Source organism: Acomys minous, assembly GCF_964271855.1.
Source record: "Acomys minous genome assembly, chromosome: 3".
Classification (NCBI taxonomy): domain Eukaryota; kingdom Metazoa; phylum Chordata; class Mammalia; order Rodentia; family Muridae; genus Acomys; species Acomys minous.
In genome coordinates this window covers 146926117-146936676 of record NC_140485.1, presented here as the reverse complement: position 1 = coordinate 146936676, position 10560 = coordinate 146926117, and positions in this window count along the sequence as shown.

The window sequence follows — 10560 nt, the reverse complement described above, 5'->3', positions numbered from 1 at the left end:
TGGGGAGATGTGGGGGTTACTCAAGCTGAGATGCTTAGTAACAGGGATCATGGAGTCTGAGGAGGACACTCTCTAACTAGACAAGACTGTTAGTGGAGGAGGGGAATCCCACCCACCCCAAAATATTTTTGACCCAAAAGTTACCCTGCCTACAAAGATGGGAAATGTTGAAGATATAGAAAATAGTGAGAAAATGTCCATCTAATTCCTGGCCCAATCTGAAACCCACTTCATGGGAGAGAGACAACCCTTGACACTATTAACCATACTTTGCTATGCTTGCAGACAGGAGCCTCCCGTAGCTGTCCTCTAAGTGGCTTCACCCAGACTCACTTTGAAACAGCTACTGTGACTTAGCCAAACATTGGGATTAATGTAAGGAGCCTTCTGGAAAAGTGGGGGTAAGTAAAGCAGGACCTGGAAGTGACAGGAGCTCTATAAGAAGATCAACAGAGCCAACTACAGTAACCTGCACCCAAGGTGGATTGGGGAAGCTGAAGCACCATCCAAGGACCATGCATGGACTTGCCTAGGGACCCTACACAGATGTAGATGATGGACATCTTAGGTTTCATGTGGGTCCCTAGTAACTGGAGTGGGGATTGTCTCTAACATGGACTCTATTGCTTGATATTGTATCACTTTCCTGTGTATTGGCTCCCATGCAAGGGGACAGGGCAAGAGTATGCACTCTGTGAAGATACAACCTGATGTGCTGGGGTTGGTTGCTATGGAGAATGCCCTTTCTAAGGAGTAGATGAGGGGTTATAGGCAAAGAGGGAAGGAAGAGGAGTGAGAGGAGATGAAAGAGTCAGCTACAGTCAGGATGAAAAGTGAATAAATAAATAAAATTTTAAAAAATGTTAGCTAATAATTTTAGTATACAAATTTATAAAGAAATGAATCTCAACATCAAATTTAGAAGTCATTACCATAAAATCTCTACATATGCTGAGGATAGCAGAATAGCCCTTTTACATTAAAGGATATACAAGTGACTAGACAACATATATGATTTTATATTGTGAATCGTTTTTTTAAATTACTTTTTATTACTTCCAACATTAGGGCTTTTAATTTTTATTAATTACCCATTTTTATTTGAATGTTCATATTATTACACACACACACACAAATATATATATATATATATATATATATATATATATATATATATATAATAACCTATATATAGAAAGAAGAAGCATGACACAATCAGGAATTATATCAATGTTATATTCTTAGTGTTATGGCTATTTGTATTTGACAGCCTTGAAGAAAACATCTTTTCTATCTTAGTGCATCTAAAATTCTGAATGTAAAGCAAACTCCATCACATCTTCTCATTATCAACTTGAAACATCTATCTAGATGGAAAAACGTCTTAACCTCTAAACAGCTAAGCTTCATTGTAAAACTGAGCTACCCAGTCTTCAACTCCATCAGAGACTTAAGAAGGAATAAACTTGATTACCTGAGTATTTCAGGAGTTGAGGTTAGTAGCTTTCCAAATAAGAACATGACAAAGATAATTTGCTACATGATTAAAAGTCTTTACTTAGAGGACATTCTCCACAGTTGTGTGGTGAGTGGGGACTGACTCTGACATAAACTCTGGTGCACCATATTTGACCACTTCTTCTTGCTGGTCAAGCATGTTGGCACTCAGAGAGAGGATAAGCAGGAAACCAGATTAAGACTTGATTGACTGTGACCATATCATGGGGGAGGAGATTCCCCTCTGTCACAGACCTAGGGGAGGGGAATAGTTTGAAACATGGAGAGGGAGGGAAGAATGGAGGATACAAGTGAGGGGATAACACTTGAGATGTAATCTAAATAAATTAATAAAAATAATAATGAAAGGTAAGCAGAAGATGCTGGGTTGTACTTGAATTTCAGATAAACAACAAATGAAAACAGTATAAATATGCTTGCAGTATTTCTCAGAATACTTACACTAATTTAAAATAATAGTTTATCTTAAAGTCAAACTTAGATGTCCTCTTTTTATTTGCTGAATGTGACAAAGATGTCTTAAACGTTATGATGACCACATCCCTGCTTCAAATTACAGAGAAGCATTAAAATGAGATTATTCAAAAATTATGGAGGTGTATAATTGTTAATGTAAAATGAAACTCAAACAAATAAACAAACAAACCTTGCAACCATCTACATCAGAAGTAATTTGCCAACTTAAAGACTGTAACCAATGATACTTTTAGGACTACTAAAAAGGTTGGAAAATAAATCACCTAGAAATTTAAAAAATGTATTTATTTATCTATTCACTTAACAATTGTAGGCCCCTCTCTTGTCTCCTCACAGTCCCTCTGCTCTCTTCCCCCTCCTACCCCTACTTACTCTCCCTTGCCCCTCAGGAAAGGGAAGCCTCCTTATTAAACAACCCCAGCACATCCAACAAAAACACTGACCTGAGAAACTTTCCCACTAATATTCTATACTGATCAAAAGAGAAAAAATATGTTATAATATGGGAAGAAATGGAAGTACCTTCTGCAAGAGTGAACAACTGTGCTTAATTTGGAAAAAGACATAAAATAAGGAGGTGCCAAGACTTTATTTTTTATTTAGAGTTTTAATCTTTACTTTTAAAAAACTTTTTACATAATTGGATAAAAGTGTAACCTTGATAATTTTGAAAACTGATAAAATTAAGCTCTCTAAAGATTATCATGAAAAAATATTATCATGATGATTATTGTCTGCGAATATTTTTGAAACAAGGTTTCTCTGTGTAACAGAGCCCTCACTCTCCTGAAACACCATTTGTAGACCAGGCTGATGTGGAGCTCACAGGTCCACCAGACTCTGTCTCCTGAGTGGTGTGGTTAGTCTTATAACACTACTCCCAGCATGAACCACTTTTACAATACAATACTTGTGTTTGTATGAGTGTTTTGCTTTCATATTTCTAAGAACACTGTGTCCATATTTAGTTTCAGACGTGCATAATAATGTACTGGACCACCTTGAACCCTGGTAAAAGAAAGCTCTTTGTCCATGTGTGTGCTGAGGCTCGTAAAAAAAAAAAGCGATGCTCTTAGGCACTTTGGTCTTTCTCTAGTTCTATGAGCCACTTTTGAGTGTATATAATCTTCATTTTCCACCTAATACAAATAAATAATGATGCAACTAATGTACCCAAAAGGTTTTCTGAAGTTGATAAACTGAGTTTAGCATTTATATATGAAGCCAAAGTATAACATAACTAAGAAAATCTGATACATGCAAGGGGTATTGTATCTTCTGATGCGATCGTGCTCTTTTGTATGAAATTACAGTAATTACCTCTGTCTGATCCATAAGTCCACAGGTAGGCAGGTTTATGAATGGAATATTACAGATATAGGAAATAAGTTATAAAGATATAGAACTCCAACAGAACCGAGTATATAACACTGTAGTTGTGTTGGTACTTTGTTTTGATTCTAAAACTATGATCCATAATATCAATTAGTCATTAATATCATTTCTGGAAGCATGTTTAAGACAACCCTTGACATACAGACATATATGATTTCATATAGAGAAATCATCAGACAGTGGAATTCAATGTCATGTTGTTGCTGTTGTTCAATATTGTTTAATTCTTGTTAAGGATGCCAGTGACAAGAAGAAGAAGAAGAAGAAGAAGAAGAAGAAGAAGAAGAAGAAGAAGAAGAAGAAGAAGAAGAAGAAGAAGATTAAGTGAAGAGTTGCAGACAGCTAAGAGTATCAACACCCATGGCTGGAATTTTAATACACAGTAAAGATCATGATTAGGCGGCCTTCTCTTTCTCTTTCTTATGTTCTCTAGCGTTTGTAAGAAAATCAGGAAATCTTTCCTATCAGCTTCTCTCAGTAATATTTCTCTGCATTTTAAGTACTATTGCTTGAAACTAGCTTTCTATACTTAAATTATGTTTCCTGAAATGTGTACAGTACAATCTTTTCTTCTGTGTGAGTCCCAGAGGAGACAGAGGTCAGACTTCTCACAGGCTCACAGGAATGACATTGTTTTCTGTAAAGGCAAAAAATCCATTAGTGTTCTATATTGCTGGAAATAAAGAAGAAAGGTACTTATGGTATAGAATGGACTGTTAGCCTCCTTCTACAGAAGCAAATGACTATCCATGATCATTGATGAAAATCCTGTGGCATATGAGAAACAGTTTCAGTGAGTGACTCATGAGGAGGAGCAGCTGGCTTAGCCAAGCCTCTCACTTCTGCTTCCACCATGGTTTATGTTATGAGTTATATCACTGTGGGTGGTGTACTATAATCATTCTGACAGTAATAGGTTGCAATATCATCAGGTTCCAGGCTGCTGATGGTGAGAGAATATTCTGTCCCAGACCCACTGCCACTGAACCTCGATGGGACCCCATCTGCCAAGTTCTTTGCATAATAGATCAGGAGCTTAGGAGCTTTCCCTGCTTTCTGCTGATACCATGCTAAATAACTCTTAATGTCCTGACTTGCCTGGCATTTCATGGTGACTTTTTCTCCCAGAGATGCAGACAGGGAGGATAGAGACTGGGTCATCTGGATGTCACAGCTGGTACCTAGGAGTGGAAACAAAATAAAAACAAAAAAAAGCATGATCAGAGAGGACTTTCCCCAAATTCCAATCAACACCAATCACAGTATAACAGGTAAAATCCCCACTTTGGTTCTTTTTACCTGGAAGCCAGAGTAACAGGATCCCAAAGAACTGAGCAGGTGCCCTCATGTCTATGCTGAGTCCAGAATGTAATGACAACTGCACAGAGTATGACCGGTATATTAATAAGTCCCCAAGGCTTTGAAGTGAGTGCATGCAAATCACTGGGAACCAGTAGGGCTAGGCACAGCTGCAAGGCTTGCTTATCTCAGCACTAAGCACAAGCCCAGAGTACCCAGATGCTGGATGTCAGAACATATGTATATCTATACAGAATGCATTTCTTTTTAGAGTTTTAAAATTATATGTGATATTTCTAATGTAGATGAATTCTAGTTAGGACAGTATACTTCAAAGATATATTCGGAGTATATAGAATTTGTCTACTGTGAAGGATTACACAACAGAGAAGGGACTATTAAATCTTTATTCACTCAAATAATTTTTTCAAACAAACAAAAATTTTAATTATTATTGAATTTAAATTGAATATACTGCAAATCTCCAAAATGTTAGCTTTCTTGAGCAGCTATACTGGAGTGTCAATTTTCTCTGCATCTTTCTTCTCTTTTGTGACTCCAATTTAGAGAAACCCTGTCCCATTTGCTGTTTTAATTTATAGCCAGGTGTTCAGGTTGAGTGTGGAAGCTGCATACTTAGTACGAGGGCAGCCTGAGAACAAGCTGCTGTTATATCCTAACTGGTCCGATTCCCTTGTAGCTTTAATATTCTTTCTTTGTTCTGTACATTTAGTGTCTTGATTATTATGTAGCAGGAGAATTTCCTTTTCCGGTACAATATATTAGGTATTCTGTAATTTTCTTGTATGATTGTAGGAATCTCTTTAGATTATAGAAATTTCCATCTATGATATTATTTAAAATATTTTCTGGATCTTTGAGCTGAAAATAAACTCCTTTTCTTCTTTTTATTTGAAAAGCTGATATTTTTATGATATGTTTATACATATTTGGCATTGCTGTAAATGGCTGACTAACATTTACTCCCACTTCAGAATAAATGTGTGGTTTGGTAATACTAGAACAGCAAATCTATATGAGAAATGAAAGTTAAACATTTCCACACAATTTTTACAATCTGACATTTCACTGTGTAGGTCAAAAGACAGTTTTTAAGCTACAAGTTATTCAGCATATATAAGAAACTACACCTTTAAAATTTTTATTATTATTTACTTCTTTTTTAACGTATACATTTATATTATTACAGATATATAAAACAAACTATGTATACCAAGAAGAACCACAAAACAATCAGGAATCATATTCATGTTACTTTCATAGTATTTAGGCTTTTTGTATTTGGTAACCTTGTAGAAAATATTTTCCTATCTCAGTGAGTCTGATATTCTGAATGTAACTCAATATCCATCATATGTCATCACTATCAACTTAAAACATCTATCTAGGCCAGAGTTTTTCTCTATTTTAATTTTTATATACATTTTATATTACTACACATATATACAATAGATTACACAATCAGGAATTATGTAAGTGTTGCATTCTTCGTGTTTTGGCTGTTTGTATTTGACAGCCTTGAAGAAAACATCTTCCCTATCTTGGTGCATTTAAATTTCTGAATGTAAATCCATTTCAATGACATATTGTAATTATCAATTTAAAATACCTATATAGACCTAAAAACATCTTCACCCCTAAACAATTAAGCTTCATGGTAAAACTAAACTATCTGGTCTTCAACTCCATCAGAATAAACTTGATTACCTAAGTATGCTGGGAGTTCAGGTTAGTTGCTTTCTAAACTGAGTGGATGACAGATACAGTTTTCTACCTAAATAGTCACCCAAAACTCTCTATAATGTTAGAGCATATTCTTCAGCCTTCTGGCCCAATATATCTGACAGGTATATCTGTGAGGTAGGAACTATTGAGGACTAGTTTACCCTGTCTTGGCAGAGTTTGGCAGTCGACTCTGCCTGCATCCATGCTTGCTCTTTTTTAAGCAGAATTCTGTCAATGGTAGAAATGAGGATGTTTTTCTCAGTGGCTTGTTTGCCACATCCTCTTTGAGTTAGGCTGTGTATTGCCAGGAAGTAAGTTGTCTCATTGTCAATGAATCTTTTGTTTTGTTTTCTTTTTTAAATTTATTTATTTTATTTTTTTAAATTTTTATTAATTTATTCTTGTTAACATCTCAGTGGTTATCCCATCCCTTGTATCCTCCCATTCTTCCCTCCCTCTCATTTTCCACTTATTCCCCTCCCCTATGACTGTTCCTGAGGGGGATTACCTCCCCCTGTATATGTTCATAGGGTATCAAGTCTCTTCTTGGTAACCTGATGTCCTTCCTCTGAGTGCCACCAGGCCTCCCCCTCCAGGGGACATGGTCAAATGTGCGGCACCAGAGTATGTGTGAAAGTAATATCCCACTCTCCACTCTACTGAGGAGAGTGTTCTGTCCATAAAATAGCACTTTCAAAGCATTAGAAGTACACCTTATTATTATAACTGAGTTATATAGGTACAATTTTTATATTTAAACACGAGTCACTGGTTTTTAATTTTTAAGCATTTAAAAAATACTGTGATTAAAAAATAATGAAAAAGCTTCTTAACAATGCCATACACAGTATAATATAGATTTGTCCCCATTAGAGAGCATTTGTTTAATATACAATCTGAAATATCAACACACTGAAATCTATATGTAGTTAAGCAGGTTATTTAGGAAGGTATTTTCATATAGCCATTATTCAGAAAATAAAATCCTTTGAAGCATATTCTAGATCAACCAACTTTTTCTGAAATCCTAGTCACCAGTTCCCACAGGACAAGATGATGGGAAATTGCCTGGGAAATGAGAGAACCTCCATCTGGAGTGGTTTGTAGTATTCTCTGTACAGTGTATTTAGCCTTCAAACACAGAAACCGGGTACAAAAGAAACATTCAATTACAGTTTATTATTGAGGTGACCAACCAATATCTAATGCTCCTGAGGGCTACCATGATCCTTGAATGATGACAGAACAAAACGTAGTGCCATGGTTCATCCGACAGTGATACTGTCTCACAGTACATAAGAGGAAGCAAACACTGGGACCAATATCCAGCTGGAGCTGCTCATCCTGTCTTGTCCCAACCCTGTCCTATCCCTAGTATTCAGTGCTTGTCATCCTGGCTTCTCCACACACTTGCCAGAATTCACCCTACAGTCATCATCAAGGGATTCCACAAACTAATAAACATGTCTCTGTTCCTTTGGAGTGGTCTGCCTTGTTGTCCTGTCTTTCCTAAAAGAAGGCAGTGCTTCCTGGGTTCCCTTTCCTTCCCCAAGCTTGGGTCACCTCTCTTCTGCTTTTACAGTATCTCAAGTCAATGCTTAGATACCCAGAATCCTTCTTTTCCTCCAAGTAATTAAAGATACTTTTTAAGATCTGTTGTGAGTCATGTAGGCATATCAAAAACTCTCACTGAACTTAGTACAAAATCTGAATAGTTTGGAGTGGTATGAAGCCACACACAGAAAATTAAGCTGTTCTCAAAACATACTGTATATTTCCCACATATACTCAATCCGATATGACAGCTTTCTTCTTTCCATATACTGAAGAAGCACAGCCCTTTATACATTGAATGGAAAGCCTCCTACAATAGTTTTATGAATGTCTTGTCCCTTCTATTAATAATAAAGTACATGTATTTTTTCTTTTTTCTTTTTCAGAGCTCTATTTTTGAAAGCCAAGCTGGTTTGGACTGAAAGTAGATTCATGTGTGATGTGCTGTCTGATTTTAACCATAACATTCAATAAATGTTTATGAATCTAATTTTGAGAAGCTCAGTTTGAACCTTAACACTGTCTTTGTTAATATTCAAGTGGTATTTCTTAGGCAGCATATATCTCACATCAAACTGGGTTAGAGTAATCTTAAAGTCCTCTGAGAGCAATTTAACCATTACAGAATGAATATCCCTTTAGAAAGATTTGAAAAAGCAAATGATTACACTTTTTATTAATTAATATGTGTAACAATACTGAATGTAACAATATTAAAAAAGCATACAAAGAAAATTTGTCCTCCCTTTACTTGGAAATGGACTATTGCAGGACAGAAAGGATTAGTGTATTATTGGTTTCCTAGGGGATTCTGTAGTATTTACATGTTGCTGGTACCTCTGTATATTATGGTCAAATTTCTAAAGCCCCTGTGTCTGTCAGCCTGTGGGGAGGCTGCATGTGAAGATGACCCGGTTCCCAGATGGTGCCCATAGCATCATAAGCATCACCTCTCTCCTGTTTATTATGCTAATGCAAGGGGAGATTTAATAAACTAACCTGAAGTGGCAGGTGCATTGTTGGATTAGATCGGTGAGAATGGGACTAGGGGAATTAGCTCTCCTGTGATCTGATTGGGCAAAGCCTGGGAACCTCTACTGTACACAGGGCCAGTCTCCAGCTTCCTCTTCCTAAGTTACAGCAAACCTGCTTTGATGTCTAAGAGCAATGAGGCATTTAAGATGCTCAACACTCTATAAATCATATAGAATTTCCATCAACATTTCTTTGACCAATTCAAAAAATATAATGTCATGATAAAACAATATCATCTAAAAACCATTCTTCTTTTACATTATACAGCTATTTTACAATCATTTTTAATGAATTGCATGCAAAGACACAGTCACCCTTCTCTTTATAGATTAGTGAATACCAATATGTTATATACCCGAAACTATAACTAAATATAAAAATGTATTAGAAGTTTCATATTTTAATAGTAGATTTTAAGTTTTCTATTACAGAAATAAAATGGCCACCTTAATTAGAAATCAGATTTCTTGTGCCTTAGTAAGTGTGTTAAGCTTTGAGTTCAGAGAAAGTTGGGAAGCTGCACACACAAAGGGCTACTACAGCTTCTGTTTTGTTTTAAATCATAATTCTCAGTGTGAAGAAGTTCCCAAGACTTGTGTTAAGCTCTATGGCACATGTAGTGCTGTGTAGCTGGACAAACATGGATGCCTGACATTCAGTTCTAAATAACTAAAATCAATAGTTGATTTTCCTGTACCACCAGGAAAACTAGACCAATTGGTGGCAGATGGGGATGTGAAAATGGGTGTCTAGCCATTCTTTCTATATTAGTACTTAGTTTGGTGGTAATAATTAGTGAGAAAAGTTCCTAGGTCTGATTATAAAATTCTCTCTACTTCATCACAGGTGGTTATCTGGAATAATAAATTTTAAGATGTTACACAAATCACAACAGAAGGCACTGAAAGAGTTGATTTGCAAACTTTTTTGCTATGTCAGTACTGCGGATATGGTGCTTTAGGTGTGAATGGGACCTTTTGGTAGTTACTGTTTTACAATTAGTCTTGTAACCATCATCCACAGTTTGCCCAGAAAGTCACTGGACTAGGTGTTCTACACCAGTTAGGATGGTTAACAGCCTATATAATTCTCCATGAAAGTATATATATACAGATTAATAGCTTTGGACAACAGTGCTGGAGATTGGAGTCAATTTCTGTGGTCTTCTGTTAGCCAACCAAAATCAGGGTAAGATCAGTGACCCATTTTCATATGGAGATTAATGTTAGCATCTATGAGAGCAGTGAACCACCTGCAATTCCAGCTATATAATAACTGGAATACAAACAGTATTTAAGAAAAATGATCAAGTGTAGCTCACTTAATATAAAGGAAATTGTTAAAATCAGAAACCAATAGCTGTAAAAGTCACATGTTCCCTTTTCTGATGTACACTTGTAAACTTTTTTTCAGGTTTCCATTCATAAATCAAAATGCTATCATAACAACACATAGGAAAAATGTACCAACAGAGAGTCTAGAAAGTTTTATCAGGCCAAATGAAAGTATGAGCAGAAAGTTGATCACATTGTCTTT